Source organism: Propithecus coquereli, unplaced genomic scaffold, assembly GCF_000956105.1.
Source record: "Propithecus coquereli isolate 6110/MARCELLA unplaced genomic scaffold, Pcoq_1.0 Scaffold487, whole genome shotgun sequence".
Taxonomy (NCBI): Eukaryota; Metazoa; Chordata; class Mammalia; order Primates; family Indriidae; genus Propithecus; species Propithecus coquereli.
Window position 1 is genome coordinate 1,227,621 of NW_012150696.1, and position 23,056 is coordinate 1,250,676.

Here is a 23,056-nt window from a genome sequence, read left to right on the forward strand (position 1 = left end):
CAGGAGGGACTCCGGGTTGACCTTGGCTCTCTCTCTGGCCAGGTTAGTGACCTTGGGGGTCAGTTACGTAACCTTACTAAGCTTCAGTTTCCTCCCTGTAAAGTGGGGATACGAATAACATCCACTTCACCTGGTTGTTGTGAGGACTGAGTGAGAAAACGTGTGCGCAGCCCTGATCACAGCGCACGGCGAATGGCAGCTACGGTTACCGGCGATTTAGGGACTGAGATAGGAAAGTAACTAATAATAACATCAGGCACTGTAGGGCGTTTTGCCAATCACTCTTCACATACTGCATCTCAGAGCAACACTGTCGAACAGCTGGAGTTTATTTTCCAGGCCTTTCTGTTTTTCTTCCCCTGCGTGCCCGTGCAGCAGCACCTGTGTTCATTCATTCATTTGTACCTGCGTGACGTCAGGCTCCCCAGGGAAGTGCTCGCAGTGGGGAATCCCTGGGAACCCCAGAGAAAGGAGGAAGCCAAGCAAGGGTGTCCTCTCAGACAAAGTTCCTCAGAGGACAGCCGCCACATGATCGGGAAACAGGGAGTTGTTGGAAGGAGAGCTGCCCTGACCTTACAGCCTCCCTGCCCCTCCCCCTGCGCCGGCCAGCGCTCAGCTGGTCTTTGGTTAAGGGCTGTGGAGGGGCATACGTTCTAGAATTGCAATTTCTTTTGAATTCCCAGTTTATTTGCTTTTTTGCACTTAACTCACTGTTTTACAATCGTGTGTCTGTCTCTCCCATTAGATTGTGAGGGCCGTAGGATGTGGGGTACTTAACTTATGTCCTCGACTCCAGAGCGTGGCTGCTGGTAGGATGATGAATGTTGGTTTAATGAATGAATGAAGCAGGTGGTGAAGCCAGATGTCTGTTGCCTTACGTTACATATGTGAACATACATATGTGGGTGTATGGAGACTTAAAATTGTTTATCTTGATGACCTCCTTCATTCAAGGTAAATCCAGCTAAGGAAACAGACTAAATTTGACTTATAAGGACTAACAGTAAAGGAACACCAAATAGACAAGAGTAAACAAGAGATAGATCATTTCCTGGGCTTTTCTAGTTGGCCAAATGCCTTAGAGTAGCTCAGACAAGCACTCCCAGAGAAGCGAGCAGAGGAGACCAGAGGAGAAAGCGGAGGTGGGCAGAGGGCCCTTCCTTTCCGGGTCTCTGTGTGCCTCTGCGGCAGACGGTAACAGAGAGAGGGGCCTTCATTTTTTGTACATGTTTATGAATTAGTTCCATTTGTATGTTCATTCCTTTTTCTAATGTCTTATCTTATCCTAGGGCTTATTTTACAACTTAAAACTGTAAAGCAGTCGCTCAGAACCTCTAATGAGTTGAAGAAGAACCATTTGAAAAATCTCAGAAAGATATGAAACTTCTCCCCTGAAAAATGTCAAGGGACATTAACTTTCCATAGTTGCAGGAGTTCAGGAGCCCCCTTTGTGTAGACATCTTTGTATTGCCAGATTAGCTCAATGCCCTGCACACAATAGGTGCTTAATATATACCATTGCACTGAACCAAACGGAGTAATGGACTTGCCAGAGACAGTCTTGCTAATGGAACAGGTGAATTCCTAACACAATTCAAGGTCTCATGGGAAGACACTTCCAGTCCACCGAAACTAAACCAAGGCATACATTTCCTTCCTTATTTAGCTTACTAATACTTTTATACAATATTGACAATGCCATAAGATCTTTGGTTTCCACTAAAGTGCCCTCGGATTAACCCATTAAGCCTTACCTGTGCTATAAACATTGCCATGACTATGTTTATCAGCTTCTTCCTGGGAGGAAAAAATTGATTCAGATAATGAACACAAAGCAAGTAACTCAGTGTCTGGAATAAAGAAAGTGCTCAATAGATATTGTTAGAATAAAAAAGAAAAAGACAAAAAAAAAAGCAGATTAGGAGTGGGAAGGTGTTTAGAGGACAGAGATGTGGGGAAGGACGTGGAATTAGGGTGGACGTGGGGAGGGGGCAGGACACCCACCACCGAGAGCAACTCCTTCCCAGCTTGTTCTAGACCAGAGTGGCCTCGCTGCCGGAAGCCCTTAAGATTGCAGGTGAGCTGGAACGCAAGCAATGAGGCGAAGTTCCTGACTAACACCGAACACAGATACGGCCATTTCATAGTTCTGATCTGCGTCTTAGAATGAGTAGAAATATAATAACAGCGCAAAACATGAATTATGGAAATCACACTGTGAATGGAGACATTTGCTAAGAGATGCCAGCTTGGCCCCAGCAAAGTCGATTTGTCAGATATTTTCACTTGGGAAACAGAAATTAAAGGTGGAGTTGCAGGTCCTGCCAAACCTAACAGTGTAAAAAGCAGACTGTTTAGCTTAGTGAGGCTGCAGGGCAACACCAGCTGCGAATGAGCTCAGCAGGGCGAGGCCGGCAGGGAGGCCACAGAGTTCTCTAGGGAAAAGGAGGGCAGAGGGCACAGCCTCTAATGTGGCTGTGAAGTCAGCTCCTGCAGGGCTGCAGGCCTCCTGGGGGCAGAGAGATGCTGCCTGGCTCTGGAGTGAGAGGCTGGGTGGGCGGGCGCTGGACCACTTTCCAGTGGTTACTTACCTGTCTGAACTTCAGTCTCCTCATCTGTCAAATGAAGATAAAGACGTCTCCTTTGCAGAGTTTCTGTAAAGACAGAAAACAAGGCAAAGCAAGCACAAGTGCTTCGGAAACTGTAAAAACCCTGGACGTCAGATGTCATTATCATGAAAAAGAAACAAAACTGGTTAAAAACAAATTATTCCTTCTGCTGACTATATTCCCTTATGTATTTTAGTGAGAAGGGAAAAAAATATCCTACCATCCAGATAGTTTTTGTTTTCTTGTAATAAACAAACAGGCTTCAAATAAAATGCTCCAATAGGGAAACATCTTTTCCCCTGGACTGACTCTGCCTTTCCCAGCCCTGTGTTGGTCTGTCCCTACCTGCCCTTGTGTCACCTGGAAAAGTGTCTTTTTAAGACCAAGAGCCAGGTGCGCCTCCGAAGAACCTGACCTACGCTGGCAAGTACAAACGCAAAGGGATATAGGTTCACAGTGACTCCAACCTTTTTCCCTTCGTGGATTCCTTTGAGAATGTGACAAAAGCTATGGACATTTCCTCAAGGAAAGCGCACCCACATTTCTGACAACAACGGAGAAGGTTCTCAACTTGAGGCCTGTCTTTGCATCCCAGTTTTGTATGTGTGTGGGTGGTCCATGGACCCCAGGTGTCTCCATCTGCTGGGGTTGCGATAACAACATGCTGTAGAATGGGTGGCTTAAATGACTTATTTTCTCATAATTCTGGAGGACACATGTCCAAGAGCAGGGTGCTGGTATGGCTGGGTTCGGGGGAGGGCTCTCCTCCCAGACTGCAGGCAGCTTCCGGCTTTCTGTGTATTCACACGACCTCTTCCACGTGTGAGAGGACAGAGAGAGAGAAAAAGAGCAAGTTCTCCGGTGTCTTTTCTTATACAGGGCACTAATCCCATCATAAGGACCCTACCCTTATCACCTCATCTAAGCCTAATCACCTCTCAAAGGTCCCGCCTCCTAATACCCTCACACTGGGGGTTGGAGCTTCAATATATGAGTTTTATGGGGATGTAATTCAGTCAGCATGAGGTTATGAGTCACACGCTACAGAAAACAGGGAGCCTTGGTGAGCTCTGATAGCATGTGCGGGGTTTCTTTTTCTTTCTTTTTTTCTTTTCTTTCTTCTTTCTTTCTGTCTGTGAGTGGGAATAAAAAGTGCAGAAGGCAAAGAGTTTGCTATCTAAAATGTCATCCAGAAACAGGTAGTGATGTGGGGATTCGGGTGATGTAGAGCAGCTCGATGTCTGGCACAGGAGTCTAGAGGCCTGGGTTCTAGCCTTGGCTCCGGGATCAACAGAATTGGGAACTCAGTCATGTCACTTGGTCTCTCCGAACTTCAGTTCTCTCAGTGGTCAAACTCATGCCCCCCACTGCTAATATATTAGTGCCGTATCTCGGGCTAAGTGTTTCCTCCCACTCCCCCCACCCCAAATAGAATTGCTAATCTGTTTAATATTACTGCAAAGCAGGTATTATATTCATTTTACAAGTAAGGAGGAGGTTAAATAGCTGGCCCAAGGTCACATAGCTAGAGAATGAGCTGCAATGGGCGCTCCGGTTTAGGCAACTGTGGTCTTCTGCTCTATATGATTTCATTGACATTATGGTTATGCCGTGAGAATTACGCGGGACAAAATGTAGAAAAGTTTTTGGAACACTATGAAACATTCTCTGTTTCTGTATATAGACACACACACACACAGACACACACACACACACAGAGTATTGTTATTATACTGTGGGAAGAGAGCCATATTTCTCTACAATGGGAAAATAAAATTGCCAGAGATCCCAACTCAGAAGTCCTTTCTCAGGGGATCTAGGACATGCTTTGGTTGTGGGAAACCACGTGGTCCTACTGAGAAATATCTGGGGTCTCCATCTTCAGCAAGGTGAAGGTGGCTGGGTCTTCTCCCACTTCCCTGTAAGATCCCTTCTCCTCTCAATGCTCACCTTTGTGGTTGCCTATTTACACTGTTCCCTCCCAAGACACACCCAGCAGTGTCTTAAAAAAGACATTTCAAGCAGTCGTGGTTTGGGGTAGTACTAGAGAAATAAGGAAATGACTCTCGGGCAGGTGCAGAGCCCAATAGCACCCTTGTTCGGCTGCCCGCGCGCTGCAGGTGAGGGTGGCTTAGGAGCTGCCGCGCAGTGCATCCCTGACGGCGGGGCGCTGGGCTGTTCCTTGAGCCCCAGCTCGGAGTCTCTGCACAGGAGTTTCACTCTGAGTTTGGGTCTGTGTTGTCCTCGGAATTAGCCAGTTAGTTAATCAGGTGATACCCTGTGTCCACTGCTGCCACTGGCCTGTCTCTGGGACGAGGCCAGAACCCGACTCAGATGTGGCCTGGGGACTGGAAAGCAGACTGAGCCTCCTTTCCCTCCACCCACGCGGGACTCTATTCCTAGCCCTTTGGAGTGTTCCTCAGGATCCCTCAAAACACACTGAATATGTTTAGCAGCCAAAGACACAGACAGCACAAGGTGGCAATCTGATTTGCTAAGGCAAGACAGCAAAGTAAGGACACTTGGATGCAAAGGGGATTTGCTGATTTGGATGTGGCCCATTTCTTCATTGATTCAGCCTCATCTGAAACACTATCCGTACCTGGAACATAGTAGGTGTTTTATACAAGTTTGTAGAGCGAATGCATGGATAGTTCTCAGTCCTTTTGCACTAAAAAGTGGAGCTAGTGCACAGTAGGCCTTCAATCAGTATTTGGCTCCTACCGTTTCTTCCCTTAGGTGCTTCCTCCTTCTTCTGTTAACTCAGGAAATCATGATTGAGGCCGTTTTAAGGAACATATTTTAAAACCCTCAGGCCAGTATGTATTGGAACGCCAAATATTTCCCCTATATTGGGGGAGAATTGACTTCATTTACTGATCTTCTTACGTTGGTAGAAATATTTTCCTGAGTTGCACTGCCTCATCCAGTAAGTCTCGGACAAGTTATTTTTCTTCTACAGGTCTTAGCCCAGTCCTCCTCTTTAGGGACATAGGAGATCTGGGCATTTGGGGAAGTCAGTTTATTTGAAAACAATTTCAGAAGTGAAGGTGTTCTCTGCCTCCCTAAGTTGACATTCTGGAGTGACCCAGTCAGTGTGAGTAGAAATGTTTTCATTCTTCTCACCTCATTTTATTTGCTGGGGGATAAATATTATGGCGTGAAAGCAGAGGAAGGAATTTGTGATTCTACACTGGGAATCTGAATAATCATCACCTGGGAACAATTGGGAAAAAAACCCAACACTTCAAACTTGTGGAACATGGCACCATAAAGGATAAAAACAATATGGAAAAAGTTGTCACTTGTGCCCCTGTGATATTTTCCCTCTTTGGATAAATGATGATTGATTTATTCTAAACTACTCTGGCGATTGGTGAACTTCATGTAAATTTGTTTATCTTAATATCTGATGTGTCACCAAACTCCTGTTCTACCGTCAAAGTATTCTAATCTATTCAACTCAGCAACCTTGGTGCAAGTGATTTGACCATGAAATAAGAGAGAGAATCAACGAGAAAGCATTTCCAGAATTCTGTTGGGAAAAATAAGAGGTTATGACATTTTATGGGATTATCCCAGTTTCAAATATTCACCCCCAACTGATCCCATAAGCCTTTAAACTGTCCTAGACTGTTTGATACTCAGGTCTCTCTGTCTTTGAACTGCATCTTGCCCTTTGTGTGTGGCATCAAAACTTTTAGGCAATTCATGCCATCCCATTTTTTATTTTGAAATATGATCATTTAATTTAAAGAAGAATTTTGTAAACAAAGGCCTTAGTTTCTTCTTAATAACAAACATAATAAAAAGGACTTTTTTCCCCCAATTATATCCAAAAAAGCCCCCAAATCTTGGGATTGTCCTTAACTTCTTTTCTTTCTTCATATCCCATATTCAATCCATAAACAAATTCTGTTGCCTTTATCTTTAAAATGTATTCAGAATCTGGCCACCGTTTACTGCTCCAGGTACCACCTTCTCCAAACAAACTTCCTTCCGGCCTTGGCCTCCTGGGACCGCCTTGCCCAGAGAGCACCTGCCCTCTGCCATCTGCTCTCAACACAGGGGGCCTGAGCCTCCTAAAATGTCAGTCACATTGCGCCATTCCCCAATGGCTTCCCACCTCACAGAGTAAAAGCCACGCACCGGGCACGATGTGCACACTCCACTCCTCCACCTCCTTTCTGATCTCTCCTTCCACTCTCTCCCTGCTTGCTGTTCCCAAAAGGCACCAAGCACGGGGCCCTGAATGCCGTTCCCTCTGCCCTATGCCTTGCCCTAGACGTCCACAGGCTCACCCCCTTCCTGCCTCCTGGTCTCTGGCTAAGTGTCGCCTTCCCACAGAGGGCTTCCCTGGCCCCCTGTGTAAAATAGCACATGCCCCTTCCAACCCCGCCCTTCCCATCTCCTCTTACTCTGCTTTTTTTGTGTGTGTGAATTTTTTTTTGGGACAGAGTCTCGCTCTGTTGCCCGGGCTAGAGTGCTTGCGTCAGCCTTGCTCACAGCAACCTCAAACTCCTGGGCTCAAGTGATCCTCCTGCCTCAGCCTCCCGAGTAGCTGGGACTACAGGTATGTGCCACCATGCCCGGCTAATTTTTTCTATATATTTTTAGTTGTCCAGTTAATTTCTTTCTATTTTTAGTAGAAACGGGGGGGGTCTCACTCTTGCTCAGGCTGGTCTTGAACTCCTGACCTTGAGCGATCCTCCCGCCTCGGCCTCCCAGAGTATTAGGATTACAGGCGCGAGCCACCATGCCCAGCCAAACTCTACTTAACATATTTATGTGATTATTGTTTTCTTCCCAAGACAGAGACTGTGTCTTGCTCCCTGTAGAATCCCTACCTCCCGGAAGAGGGCCTGGGCTGAATGAATAAATATCCTAGTCTCAAACCAGGGAGTGAAGAACAAACAGGTAGGTGTATGGGTAATCACAGAATCCTTACTATTCAGGGGTCTAAACCACACTTTCAAAATAGCTTCTCATGCCCAGAAAAGGACACCAAATAATTTTCAGACCAGGACCTTCTTTTGAAATGCCCTCCATAGCCTGGTCAGTCATCCTTTAGCTTTTTCAGAATTCTGCTCTTAGTGATTAATTTTTTAGTATTACATATCAACCTCTTTAATAGATCTTTTTTCTTTTAAAATCAACTTTATTGACGTATAATTTATATGCAATAAAATTCACCCAATTTGAGGATATAGACAGTTGCGTTTCGACAAATGCATACAGCTGTGTAACAACCATGACACTAAAGATATAGAACATTTCCATCACTCCAAAAAAGTCTCTTTGTGCCCTTTTGCAGGAAATTCTCAGTCCCAAGCCCTGTCCCCAGACAACCATAGGTCTGCTTTCTGTCACCATAGATTAATTTTGCCTGTTTTAGAATTGTATATAACTGGAAGCCTACGGGAAATACTCCCAGGAGGGGCAATAGGCAGTCCTTTCCGTACTTGAACATTTTAGTATGAATGAGTTTTTTCGGTTGAACAACCTGTAAAGGTGCAGGGGTGTTTGCGGAGCTGAAAGGAAGGTGAGGCCTGGCAAAGGTGAGTGGTGAAAGGCGACTTTGCCAGCTCCGCTGCTTGTCTTTTGTGCACAGACTCAAGAAGCTTCCTTCAGTGCCAGAAATCCCAGAGCGAGCGAATGAATGGGACTAAAGATCTCCCAAGCGCTCCATGTAATTGTATTTGATGTTCACCACAACCCTGTGAGTTAAATATTGTGAACACCCCTTTTGCAGATGGGGAAATAGACCATCATGCTGTTAAGTAGGGCTCAGGCCACTTCCTCCTGACTCCAAAGTTCACTGCAATATACTGGGCAAGGCTTTGAAACATCATGAACTGGGAGGACAGACGGATCTGTGGGGCCTGACCAAGAATGGGGCCGAGATGACAGTGGCCCTCGGACTCCCCCGCTGGGCTGAGCCCAGCCTCGAGATGGGGGGAGAAGTCAGGGCGGATCCACGGGTGTGGTGTTTTGTCCTGAGGAGCGGGAAGAGGAGAATCCTGCCAGCTGCATTGGGTTTCATGTCACTGAACCAGTCTGGGCACTTAAAGGGACTCTCCGACCCAGCCTTGGGGTGACTGGCAGCACCTCTCTGGCTTCAACATGGAGGCTTTGGTTCGTAACTTTCCTCAGAATTGAGAGCTCGGGAATGAGTGCGATCTTAAAGTCAGTCCCAGAAAAGGTGGGGAAGTCTGAGCTGTGACCACAGCTTGCATTTTTAAAATAGCCTGATAAGGACGAGAGGCAGGAGAGGGCAGCTGGTGTGACCGCAAGCGCTGGGTCCCTGCAGGCTGCATTCCAGAGCTTCAAGTGTCATCTCTCTCACTCGCAGGCAGCCACGTGCTTGCCCTCTGCACATGCCACTCCTCTCCCCTCGTCCTGGGGGCGGGGTGGGGCGGGAGGCGAAGCCAAGGCCACTGGGAGAGCAAGCCCTGAGACTCCTGCTGTGCGGGGTGGGCTCTTTTCAGCATGTCGCATACCCCTGGCACATGCAGACATGGCTACATTCCAGAGCTATGTTAGTTTGCTGGAGCTGCCGTGACAAAGCACAACAAAATGCGCGGCTCCAACAACAGACGTTCCCTCAGATCTCTGGAGGCTGGAAATCTGAGATTAGGATGTCGGCAGGATCGGTTCCTCCGGCGGCTCTGAGGGAGAATCAGCCCACGCCCCTCCCCTGCCTTCTGGTGGCTGCTGTCCTGTGTCCCTTGGCTTGTGGCAGCATCACTCCAGCCCCTGCCTCTGTCTTCCCCTGGCCTCCTTCTCTGTGTGTCTGTCTCCTGTGTCTGTGTGTCTCTCTTCCTGTCAAGACACCAGTTATTGCATTTAGGGCCATGAGTGGCTCTCCCTCTCACACATTCCCTTATGGCGGTCCCTGCTTCAAGCCCGCACTGCCCCTCTGCTTCTAAGGCCACTGTGCCGTGCCAGCTTCCTCCCCACTGGGCACACTCTGTGTTCTCGCTGTGTGAGTGGGCAGGGCTGCTCCACGCCTCTGTGCCTTCGTACGTTCTGTCCCCTCCGCCTGGAATGCCCGCCCTGAACCTCATCCCTCTTCCTTCTCCGTCTGCAAAGCTCTTACTCATCCTCTGGGCCTCCCCTCCTCGGTGGCGTCTGCCCTCAGTTCTGCGGGCAGTACTGACTGTGGCTTTTTGTGCCCCACCGTGGTCCTTGTGTGACGTGTAACACAAGGCACTGCTTTTGGTTGCTGTCCAGCTCTCCACCAGACTGAGCTCCTTAAAAACAGGTTTCTTTTGATTCCCCAGCACTGTCACACAGAAAACCAACAACAGCTAAAAAACTAAAGAAAAAAAAACAACACCCCCAGCAGAGAAGAACAACAAGGAACGACCTCCACTATCCTACTTCTAGTATGTTCCCTACAATGCTTGGTGCATAGTTGGCTCTCAGCGGCTTCCAGTGCTGTTTAGCGACTGAATGGAAGAGCCACTCTCAGGAGGAAGCGGGAGGGAGCTGTGGGTCACTGATACTCAGGGTTCCAATGCAGTAATGACCCAACGAGTTAGGATTCCCCTGTGCACTCCTCCTACCAACTCAGGTGCTTCTCGAATGAGATTTTTTTCATGCCCCGGGAGGAGAATAAGTGGCACTGTCCATCTTGCGAGCGAAGAGATGAAGGAACAGAAAGGCGAGCCCTGGGCCCGAGGTTCTACAGGTAGCATGAGTAAGGGGTCAGGCTCAGGATGTTGACAGAGCCATCTGTGTTCTTGGTTCACTCCTGCAACCAAGAGCGGGGATCATGGTGGTGGCGGTTGGTGGAGGGTCAGTGCCAGCAGCGCCTGAGTCCTGGGACTGCCAGACTGAGGCAGACCCAGACCCAGCCTCATGGACCTCAGGCCCCCTTGCTGGCCTCGCAGCTGAGTAAAGGTCCCCTCAGTGTCAGAAAGGCCTCTCTTTTAGGGGGAGCCAGGCACCCTGATTGCAGGGCTCTCTCTTCTCCAGCCAGGTGAGCTTCCCTTCCGTGTTGCTCAACAATGCTGTCTGTCACTTTAAACTAGATAACACACAAAGTGGGATAACTAGAGCTGGGAGTAGAACCTGGGTTTCCAGACTCCATGCATGTTATTTGTTCTGTTGATTTCCAGGGACCCTCGACCGTGTTCTGCAGACCGCTGTAGCAGGCCAAGAGACCCAGGAAATGAACTCTTCCATCCATGGGCCCCCGCCTCTCCCCTCAGGGGCATCTCAACATCACTGAGCTATTCCACTCTCCCCAATCTCCCCCATCTCCCAGACAACCAGCCCGCAAGGACTCAGGTGCAGCTGGGACCAGGAGAGGCAGGGACGGGGCCCAGGGCGCAGGGTGTAAGGAGGCATCACTCCTGGGGCCTCCTGGATGTGTAGCTCCACCTTGAGTCCTGAGTTCCAAGCGCCTCACTGGCCTCACCCCAGCCCTGTCTTTGTGCCCAGCCGGTGTCTCCGTAATGGGATGGGAGGAGAAAAGAGGTTAAAAGGAGAGTAGAAGAAAGAGTGCTAGGAGAACAGGATGGGATACCTATAGTCAATGGCAAAGTGAGGAACAGTGACCAAAGACAGCTTCAGAACAAGCGTCCCCACACCAGTGAGCTCTCTCACACCCTGGACCTTCCAGACAGACATCACCCAGAGAACGACGGGAAAAAGGAAAAGTAAAATACACTCACCACATCCTCATGAGGTCTTCCCAAGTTTCTTGACCTGGGCATGGGGAAGAAATCCCCAAAGTCCCTTTTGCTCTTTCTCCCTCAGACTTGACGTCTTTTGCTTGATGTCATAGACCTCACCCTAGACATGGTGATTCAGACTTCTCAGCTGCTGGAGCTGGAGCAGCCCTTGGAGACAACCGGCCCACGCTGCCCAGTGTGGCAGCCACACGTGGCTCTGGAGCACCTGAAATGTGGCTGGTCCAAACTGACAGAGGCCGCAAGTATAAAAGACACACTGGATTTTTGAGGACAAAGTTTGAAACAAAAGAATGTGAAATAGCACACTAATATTTTTAGAAATATTGATTATAGGTTGAAATGATCATATTTGGGATCTATTGGATTAAATAAAATATACAGTATTATTAAAAATAATGCACCTATTTTCTTTACTTCTTTTAATGAGGCTGCTAGAAGGTTTAACATTACAAATGTGGCTTGCTTTTGTGGCTTAAATTGTAGTCCTATTGTACAATGGTGGTCTAGTTCAACTTCTTCCTTTAACAGACGGGAAAACTGAGGTCCAAAGAGAAGCCCTGACTTAGTGGATGGCACATGCTATAAAGCACTGTCATTTCTGTTCCCACCAATCTCTCAGAACCTGCCCTCTGCCACACCCCCCTGGGATCCCTGGGAGTGAAGCAGGTGAATTTGTAGACCTCTGGGCTGCAGATCTCAAGAGAAGTGTTCCAAGACTCAAGGCATTGCCTCTGATTTTTTGGGAGTGAAATAAAAACCTAGCAAAGGTTTTGGAGGGGGGCATTGTCTTCAATAAGTCACATTTAAAAAGCACATTAGAGGCCGAGTGCGGTGGCTCATGCTTGTAATCCTAGCACTCTGGGAGGCCGAGGCGGGAGGATCGTTTGAGCTCAGGAGTTGGAGACCAGCCTGAGCAAGAGCGAGACCCCATCTCTACTACAAATAAAAGGAAATTAATCGGACAACTAAAAATACATAGAAAAAATTAGCCGGGCATGGTGGAGCATGCCTGTAGTCCCAGCTACTCGGGAGGCTGAGGCAGGAGGATCGCTTGAGCCCAGGAGTTTGAGGTTGCTGTGAGATAGGCTGACGCAACGGCACTTTAGCCCGGGCAACAGAGGAGACTCTGTCTCAAAAAAAAAAAAAAAAAAGCACATTAGACTCTGGAAACTCAGGGAGTGGGGAGAAGTGAGGAGAAAGCTGGGAAGCCCTAGCCTGCCCCCCATTAATTCACATGCAGAATAACACAGACTAGCGTACCAGGTGTACTAATTGCCACCTTAAAAGTACAGAGTCCCTCCTTCCTCCCCCAAGGCAGTGGGTAGGACCTGGCCCCAGCGGTGACACAGAGGGGTCAGCCACTCCAGGATTGTTTGACAGGTAAACAAAGCAAGTTTCAGCACGATTGGCTTGATCCAAAAGGAGTGGACAGCAGCGGGAGGGGGAACCAGGCACCAAAGGCAAATTCCTTTATTTCATAATTTTATCTGGCGTCCGCATTCCCATCAGCCTGCATTGTCACGGCGTTAGGAGACGTAGTTAGGAAAGCAGAGAGATAATGATCTCTCAGCTCCAGGGCAGCACTAATGGTGCTCATCTGACCCACGATCCCACAAACTGAGCTGGGGAGCCCTGAGAGGGTGGCCACCTCATTGTCCCTAAGCCTGGCTACCCACCCCGCGCTGGCGGGTGGCGGTGCTGGAGAGAAAGGCTGAGCTAAGGGTAAAACTGGAGAAAGGCTGGCTCGTCCCCCTGGAGTTAACATCGGAGCTGCCACAACCTCGCCGGCTAGACCTTGCCCTTGGCGGGGAAGGCAGACCTGGCTCCCTCGGGGAGGTGACAGCCTGCAGGGCGGATGAGGAGAGGTCTCCTCCGCCCCTGCCTGTCGGCCCCAGCCCTGGGACCGGCCCGTGCGCGCGTCCCGCCGAGGTGGGTTCCCCCCGCCCATCTCAGGGGTGACTGTGCCTCTGACGTCAGAAAGCTTCTGGTTCATTCCCTGGCACGGGGACTTTATTTTCACAACAGCACGAAGTGCCGTGGACCTGGAATGGGCGTGTCCTTTCCCCTGACCCGCCCCCCTCCCGCCCCTTGTCCCGGGGCTCACCCCCGGGGCGCCCCCTCCCTCCGGCGACAGCCGTCTTTATAACCGCGCGAGGAGGCCGAGGGCGGGATCGCAGCCCGAGGGTCCCCAGCACCGAGGGGCGCGCGCGCTGCCTGTCCTCTTACGCGCGGGAAGCAGCGCCAAGTTCACGGCCACAGCCCAGGCACAGGGGTAAGTGAGGTGGACGGAGCCCAGAGCGCGCCGGGCCTCCAGATTTAAATCATCGGGGAGAGCGGGGCATTGGGAGGGGTAGGGCAGAAGGGGAGCGAAATGCTAGTAATGGAATACAGCTGGCTATGAGAGGAAAAAAAAGAAACCCGGGAAAATGATTCCTCTAGTTTAACTCGACTTAGTGGTTTTTTTCTGGGCCTCCCAGGCTGAGATAGCGGCAGAGAGCGAAAAGATAATCAGGGCAATAGTTTCAGCTGAAACGCATTCTACAAACTTCGAGTAGGTGGAATCCGACCAGGCAGGGATCATTTTGGGGGAAGAGAAGAGAAAGAGAAAGATCTCAGAGGAAGGGAGGCACTAGGGGTGGAGAGGGAGTGGAAATCGAGGGGTGGGAGCAGGAGGAGGGAGATGGTGACAGGGGCTTCTTTACCCAGATACTGAAGAGTGCCTTTCTGAATTTGGGAAAATAGAGGCAGAAGCCACTCCTTTCCTCTGGATGCATGGGGTGGTCAGCCCCATTCTGGTGTCCCTCGAGTTGCTCAGGGATCCGGGCAGATGGAAGTTGAATGTAGCTAAGAGTCCACCTTCCACCACCAACTGCAGACGGGACTTGAGAATAGCCAGAATGCTGTTCAGATTGGTCCCTTAAACATCCAGGGGAAAGGCTAGCAAAGAGCCTGCTCAGGATCAACGAGTTCGAAGGATTTTCATTCCTGACTTCTCTGCAGACTGGTGTTCTCCTCAGAGGCTTTCGTAAACACCACACCTGTTGAAGGGTTCGGCTACATCAGCTACTGCAGAGGGTGCATTCCTGAAGGGGAATGCCTTAGCCACTTCAGGCGATGGGCTGGGGACTCGAGAGGGGTGAGGCTGGAGGTCAGCACTCTGGCCTCCAGGTCTGTGTGCTGGGTACGGGGACAGTGAAGGAGTGAGGGGGAGGAAGGGTCAGGAGAGGTGCTACCTGGGAGACAGAAGTGGCTCCTCCAAGGGTATGAGGAGGCGAGAGCTTCAAGGGCAGAACGGAATGAGCAGAACCGTTGGTTGCCTGGGAAAAGCTCTCAACCTTGAGTCAGGAGGCCTGGTTTCCCCTCCCAGCACTGCAGAAACGTGTAACTATGGTCAGGCCAGGACCTGGGCCTCGAATTCCCTATGATGGATCTTGGGGAGGCCCCCAAGCTCCTTTGTTGTGTTTAGATTCCAGCCCCTCTATATGCACATGTCCCCTTGGGGATCCTCTTTAGAACCTGCTTTATTGTATTTCACTCTGTAGTGGTAATTGAAGATAACAGGGTATGGAGAACAATTTTGGCTGTGTGATTTTACTCTTCTCATTCTGGGTCCACTGCTGTTTAAAATCCAGATTAAGCTGGGGAAATGATATGGTGGTATAGTAAACAATAAATAGAATAGTGTTTTTGCTTGAGGACTCTTTGACTTTCTGAGTAGTTCAGGGTATTTGTTTCTACTTTTATTCCTGTTTTTATTGCATTGTGGTCAAAATATATGGTCTGTAAATTTCTTATTTTAGAATTCCAGATTTTTCTTTTATTCTAAATAAGCAGGGAATTTCATTTTTTTAAATGTTCCGTGACCACTTAAGTAGAAGCAATCATATAGAGCAAACCATGTAAGGATGTAAGGATGTAAGGATGGCAAACCATAGACTAAATATGGCTCAGAGCCTCTTTTTGTAAATAAAGTTTTATTGAAACACTGCAATGCTCATTTGTGTATGTATTGTCTATGGCTGCTTGCATGCTACAAATGTATGGCTTGCAAGCCTAAACTACTTATTATCTGGCTCTTTACAGAAAATATTTGCTGATCATTGATATAGAGGATCTGATTATATGATTAATAATGGAGATCTAATAAGATATGAAGATAGAGAATATTTTCATTAAAGTATCCATAGAACGTTTATAAAATTTCAACATCTTATTTATTCATTTTGTGTATTTTATCTGCCAAGGACTGATAAAGAAGTATTGAAGTCTTATATAACTATGGTATTTCCCCTTGTATTTCCAATAGTTTTTGTTTTCTGTATTTTGATGCTATATTAGGTGCATAAAAGTTTATGATGGTTTTATCTTCTGTGTGGAATATCTCTATTATAAAACAAGCTTTTTGGTCCATCATATGATACCTTTTTGCCTTGATTACAACTTTGTGATACTAAAACCTCAATTCCTGCTTAATTCTTTTATCTTGAGCAAGCTATTTAGCTTTGTGTCTGACACACAATACCTGGTAAATAAATATTATCTATTAGTATTTCTTCTTTTTGCATTTATTTTTATTTTTTTCCTTCCTTTTGCTCTTAACCTTTCTGAATCCCTTGTTTTAGGTTAGGTTCTTATAGGTATAACATAGTTTAGTTTAATTTAGTCTCTTTTTCAAGACAAAAAAGTTACCATTTACATTTATTGTAATAATAGTTACTTGTTATTGTCATCTAATTTTAGGTCATATGGTCTATTCTTCTCCATCTTCTGCCCCATTAGACAGTATATATTGTAGTTTTAGATTTACTAGCAACTGGGTAGGTGGTTAGGGCCATTCTCAGGGCTTAGAAATACAAGCTTCTAAGGAGAGATGTGATCTTAGGTTTAAACTTGTTGGATCCAATGAATTAATATATTGAAATAAAATATTTAAATGAAGGGTTCTTTGAGAGCTTTAAGATAGTATACCAGTAGAGGACTTCACTTTATTTTTCTATTTTCTGGAAATTTCATTTCTTAGAATTCTGGGCCTAAGAGATATTTGGAAGCTTCACTCAAAATATTAAGCTTTATTTTAAAAAAAGATTTCCAGTATTTTATTTTTATGTTCACATTAATCTAAAGTCTACATTCTTTGTTTAGAATAAGAGGAAGATGGTAATACCCTCAGGGAAATACCTGAAAGTGCAGAAATGAGAGAAACACTATCGTTATACATGTTTTGATCTGCCACGGGTGCTATGATGATTTAGTTTCTCTTAGTTACTACATAGAAACTCAATTCAGTGATGTTATTCAGATGTTATTCATAAGTTGTTGCCATGATGTGTCACTTTTATGTCATCAGAACTGGATGGCTACCCAGAACAGGGGATCCTGGAGATTTCCTTGCAGATACTTCCCATTCATAACTAATCCTTTATCAAGGGCAGAGAAATTTCTGTGGGACTCTCCCTTAGAAGAGCTTAGCCTGGATAGAAATATGGATTAGCATCAGCACATATTCATCTTAAAATTTGTCCTCCCCATTACTCACACTTGCTAATAAATAACTCGCTTTGGGTAAATATTCAGCATTCAGTCTTGGTCCAGAACATTTGCTCAGCAATGACCACATAGAGCACATGGCGAGGGGGATACCAACAAATAGAAGGTTTGCTCTGTTTTCTTAAGAAGCTTGCTATCCAATAGGCTAGTCAGCGCTGACACTAATGTAGAATATATAAATATATATGGGAAAATTTGAGTGCCAAGAAGTACTTAATTGTAAAAACTATGAAGAAATCTACAAATTTAGAGTGAGATGGGATTAATAATAATAATAGTTTTAAAAACTCTTGATAGAGGTTAAGTTTTGGGCTCAGTTTGAAAAAATGTGTTAAATGGATTGTGAACAGGAGGGAGAGGAGCTTTTTGGTTGGAAGAATAATGCATGTATTGAGGCAAAGGCCATGACTTCATAAGAGAAGATCTTGGATGAACCCGAATTCCCTTCCAGAGAGAAAATACAGTACTGTGGGAGGACTTGCTTGCCTTGCATAGAGGTGGAGATGGGTGTTAGGAAGGACGGAACAGTGAGTGGGAGGACTAATTGGAGAAAAGCCTGAAGTTCGAATTGAGGCCGAATCGGTCATAACAGACAAAAGGAGCTGACGTGCCTCCTAACTGCCACATCCGAAGGTCCCTTCCTAGGCCCACTCTTCTTTGCTCCCCTTGCAGTATCTGACTCCACCAGGACTTTTTAAAGTTGTTGCTGTTGTTGCTAAACTTCTGATGATTTCTTCTTAACATCCTTTGCTGATTCCTACTTAGATGAGGTGGTGTTCCCTGTGGGTCTGTCCTTGGTTTCCTGTGTGATCTTTCCTTCTCTTGAGGCTTCAGATACCACCTCTGGGCTGAGGACTGTCAGTCGGTGCTTGTAGCCCAAACCGCTCCTGAGCACCAGACCCACATGTCCGTGTGCACAACCTAGTGTCTAGGGACCTCGCTTTTAGGAGCCATGGAATTCTGTGCAAGTTATTTAATTTCTTTGTGCCTCAGTTTCCTCAGTTGTAAAAAGGGGACATAATCACAGGGTTGTTGTGAGGATTAAACGCAGCAGTGTGTGGCTCAGTGAACTCTCAGGAGGCCTTGACTCTTGCTATTCCCGGATAGCTCCACTCCTACCCACCCAGCACTGCACACCTGCTCCCTCGTCCATTCTGGGAAGGCACTTGCCGTGTGTCAGGCGCTAGGCTGGTGCCTGGGGAGAGAATGTCTAACGACTCAGTCCCAGCCTGCACAGAGCCATCCAACCTAGAGGGAGACGGACTTACACACGCACAGGCACTGGCAGGGCCTACCCCTCAGGGTAGGAAAAGCTGAGGGAGTCTGGGAATTCCTGAGATGTCTCTTACTAGACTGGAGCGTCAAGGAAAACATCCTGGAAGAAGGAAAGTGAGTCAAGTGAAGGCGGCAGGGCATGGGGAGGTGGGGGAGGGTGTTCCGCGCAGACAGGACAGCGTGTTTGAAGTGAGACAGTAGGGCTTGTTTGGAGGGTGACAAGAAGTTCGCATGGGGCAGGGGCAGGAGGGGGTGGCAAGGCGTGAGTCTGGGGAGGTCGGCAGGGCCCATGGTGCAGAGCCTGACGCTTTGCACGCAGATCTCTGGCTCCTCCCCTTGGCTGCAGGTGGGAGGCTCAGAGAGGGCAGGACACGGAGAGGTAAGGCTTCCGAAGGGGTCCAGGGAGAGAGGCTGGTGGCCTGACTTAGGCATGGGGAGAAGTGGGCATGTTTAAGAGCTATCGAAGGGGTGGCCCTGCTAGGACGTGGATGATGGGTTTGCTAGTGAGGGACAGGGACTTCCTAAGCCATTTCTCTACTTGGTGGTTGATCATAAGTCAGCTTTAAGGGCTACTGCCTTGGGTTCACAGTGGGGTGACCCCTGGGAGGCCACCTGCGCCACTTTCTTGTCTTCTCGTGACGGCTCTCCTTTCCTTCCGCGTCCACCGCGGCGGAGCACACAGTCAGCCTGAGCACACTGTCGTTTCCCCTCTGCCGTGTGCAGGAGTTTGAGGTGTGCACGGCTCTGAGCAGTTGGAGCAACTCACAAGGACAGACTGTGCCCCTGAGCTGATGTAACCCACACTCAAAGCGTAAGGCGCCACCAAGGCTGATGTCGCCTGCATTTCAAATCACCACGTCCTTCCTGGCCTGAAAGTTCTTCTTAATGGACAGAGGGATGTGCAGTGTTAAAACCTGTGGCTTCGGAGTTTCAATTTGTGTTGGAATCCTGGCGCTTCCACTTACTGGCTCTGGGACCGTGGGTGAGTCGGCTAACTCGTGCGTCAGTTGCTGCCATCGTAGGACGAGGACGATAATATGAGCTGTAGCATAAGGTTGTCATGAGGATTAAGTGAGTAAAGTGCATAAATCCATGTCTGATCCAGGGTGAGAATGAGCTACGAGACCTTCCCTTCCTTTCTGTGTGGTCTGACAGTAACTTGTTTCTCTCCTCCCACACTGGGTCTTTGTAGGAGCAAGTCTTTTCTTGCTTGGACCCTAGGTCTCCCTTCCCTGAATCTGGTCACAAATGATGTCCACACAACCAGTAGTCTCATTCTCGTTTCTCCTTCTCGCTACAGCCCTTCGGTTCTCCTCCCAGCCTGTTGCTCCGGCTCCTGGCAGTTCTCTTCCCACGTGCCGATCGCTTCCCTTTTCCTTCTCAAACACTGCTTTGTAGAAATCCTTTTCAGTTTTCAGCATCTTGTCCTTCCCTTCCAGCCACCTGGAGTCTTTCCCTCACCCAGCCGTTCTCTGGGCAGCACAGCACCTTTTCAGGCAGACGTGCTTGTCACTCACCCTGGCGAGTGTCATTGTCCTCTGACTAGATTCAAAGTGCTTAGGACGTTTTAGACCTGTTGAGCAGTCCCCGTCAGGCTGGGGAGGGGATGCACGACGGTTAATAGTGGTGAATTAAGAATGATAATTCCAAAAAACTTAGTCACCCAGATAAAAAATATTTACTAAGAAGTTTTTTTTTTTTTTTTTTTTTTTTTTTTTTGAGACAGAATCTGGCTCTGTTGCCCGGGCTAGAGTGCCATGGTGTCAGCCTAGCTCACAGCAACCTCAAACTCCTGGGCTCAAGTGATCCTCCTGCCTCAGCCTCCCGAGTAGCTGGGACTACAGGCATGCGCCACCGTGCCCGGCTAATTTTCTCTCTCTCTTTCTCTCTCTTTCTCTCTCTCTCTATATATATTTAGCTGTCCAGCTAGTTCCTTTATATTTTTAGTAAAGATGGAGTCTCGCTCTTGTTCAGGCTGGTCTCGAACTCCTGACCTTGAGCGATCCACCTGCCTCAGCCTCCCAGAATGCTAGGATTGCAGGCATGAGCCACCACGCCCGGCCAGAAGTTGTTTTTTTTTTTTCTTTAAAGACATTTGTGAGAGAATTGGGAAATATGAACCCTTACTGGATATTTGATATTAAAAGATTATTGTTAGCTTAGGTGTAGTTAAGAAGGAGGTTTCATCTTTTAGAGAGACATACTAAAGCATTTATGGATAAAATTATATGATGTCTGGGATTTGCTTAAAAATAATCTAGTAAACAAGGTGGGGAATGTAGAGGAAGCAAAATTGGCCATGTAGTGATAATTTTTGAAACCGAGTGATGGATACATGGGCCTCCATTATAAAAGTGTCCATAATAAAAACTTCCAAAAGTTTTCTTGTTTTTTAAATAATATTTTGAAGGCACTTCAGGGACTGTTTCTCCATCTCCCTGCATTATCAGGAGGTGGGAGGTGGAGCTGAACTTTAGGGAAGTTGGTTTTCTCCTCTGTCCACATTCGTTACCATTGCACTTGGTAGATCCTGGTCTGTGGGTGCCAGGAGGCCCTCCGCACAGCTGCATGAGAAGTGAGGGGCCTGTAGGTCCAAGTGTTTGCCTTACTGTCCCTCTGTCTAGCACCGGACCTGTCCTTTAGCCAGACCCTCATCAATCTTGGTCAAGATTTAGAGTCATTAGATTCGAAGTCCTTCATAATTGTCAGATAATTATGATCACAGCTGCTTGTCCACAAACAGTAGTACCTTGCAGGGTGGGGAAGGAGCAATTGGTAGGGAGGGGCGAGGAGAATGAGAGAACTAAGGGAAGAAGAAAATACCTTTCCTGCTAGACACCACCCTTGTGAGTAATCGGAGAGGGTGTGGAGAAATGAAATGAAGTACACAGGGCCTGGGTCCCTTCCCTTGTCGGGGCCGCCCCAGAATGAGACACGGTTCTCCCTCTTCCGTATTCACGGTGTTCTACCTCCCCTGTCCCACACCACCGAGAGTGGACGTTGTAAGCAAAGCAGATCAGACTTGGGGTACTTATATTTCAGGGGTTGCCTGTTTCTGAACCTCATATGCCTTCTTTTTCCACCTGTCTGCACCGCCCTGTAGAGGAGAAACATAACCCACTCTTTGTGTTCTGCTCATGGCGGGGACAGCTGTGGGGCAGCTTCCAGGAAGGCAGAGCGTGCAGGAGTCAGATCCATGGGGAGCAAAGGTGGCGAGAAGCCTGTGGCCGTAGTGGCAGGCAATACCCACCTGTCTCTTCCACTGTGGTGGGGAATATGTCTGTTTTCCCCTTTACCACTGAGTGCCTTGCACAGTGATCAGTACAGGGTGGTGCTCAGTAAATACCTGTTGAATGAATGACTATACAAAATAAAGTTAGGATTGGAGAGCCAAATTGCATTAAAAAGTCAGGAAGGTAGATTTAAGCTATATCTGATATTATTTTACTCTCACACACCACACACAATATTCTGACGTGTGCATGGTATGCATTCATATATACGTATGCACGTGAGATTGCATATATACATATACATACATATAATTTTGTCCTAGTTGCTATATGAATAAAATAATTTTGGTACGACAGCTAGCTCATTTAATTGGAAAGATGATTTTGCATTGCTAAGGGAGGCAGGTGTTTGGATTCTCTCTACGCTGAGGGGAATGCTCATTTGCCTTCCATGGTGAGCGATGGCTCATTTTGCATCCTGCTGTGCTGCTCTGCCTTGTGACTTGATCTTGAAGAGACGGGATGAAGGAGAAGGGAAGGTGTTCTTTTTTGCCTCAGTTGACCCCAGTGTACCCCACAGTGGTTTATAAGCGTCTGTGGGTATGTGGTGAAGAAGAAACAGAGAGTTGTTTTTCTGCTCTAAGGAAAAAGGCAGGATTCAGCTGATGCTTTGTAGCTTTTCCTGCTCCCCGTTCCCAGCCCTTCCTCTTGTTCCTGATTTCTTGCTGCCCATTCTCTGTCCCTGTTTGGCACTGGAGGAGGCCGAGAGCTTTCCCTGAGCTTGTCTATGGAGGAGGTCTCGGCGAGCCTTCCCCTCCACTGACTCTGGCCCCTTTCCTGCCAGACCATAGTTCTCTTCTGGTCCATTCAGAACCTCTCACCATCAAGTGAGCAACCCTGTTGGGAAAATGAAAACTAAAGAAAAAAAATTCCATGCACAAACAGCGTACAACAAAACAAAAGGAATAGTGTCATAGAAACTTATAAGCAGTAAAATAATTCGGATAAAATTTATTGTTTGCAGAGAAACTGTTCAGACTATAGCTTTGTCTAGCAATGTTGAACTTCAACGTCTTACCCAACATTGACTCGGGAATTTGAGAACCATCCGTTTTGAGGAATGTGGAAACTCCTTTCTCTTTTCCAATTTTCCAATTTATTTTCCCACTCATGCCCCGAGTCCCTAGGATTTAGATTTCAGGAGGGGTGCAAACATTTGGATCTAAAATTCACATGGAGGTTGTGGGGGCAGAAAAAGAAGCCATTCCCCTGAGAAATAAGGACAGATGTATCAGAAGTAGGCTGTTACACTTCTGGTCAGTTCCTGATTATCCCGAATGTATTGGTAGGTCACCTGTTTTGTGGATCATCTATCACCCGGGAGCTCCTATCCTTCCTGGGCTGAACTGAGAGTGTGGAATAGGCCCATAATGGAGCACGTGATGAGCGAAAGAGGAGAGAGAGAGGGGGGGAGAGAGAGAGAGAGAAAGAAAGAAAGAGAGACTATCTAGGATTGCATTTTAAGGCCAGCTAGAATTCACTGGAGAGGTGGCACCTAGAGTCATTGAGAGCATGGGTCCTGGAGCCAGACAACCTGGATTCATATCCTTGCTCTGCCGTTTCCTGGCTGTATGATGTTGGGCAAGTAACTTGCCCTCTCTCTGCCTCAGTTTCCTCATCTGTAAAATAC

At 47.5% G+C, this 23,056-nt stretch overlaps 1 protein-coding gene across 1 annotated transcript in view; it reads left to right on the forward strand.

The window, feature by feature from the left end:
- Positions 1-13,468: 13,468 nt before the first annotated feature.
- Positions 13,469-23,056, forward strand: part of GPRC5A (G protein-coupled receptor, class C, group 5, member A) — a 15,142-nt gene continuing 5,554 nt past the window's right edge. The window contains exon 1 of the mRNA XM_012655807.1: positions 13,469-13,583. The gene's annotated coding sequence lies outside the window, so the exon portion shown is untranslated. The remainder of the gene's footprint in view (positions 13,584-23,056) is intronic.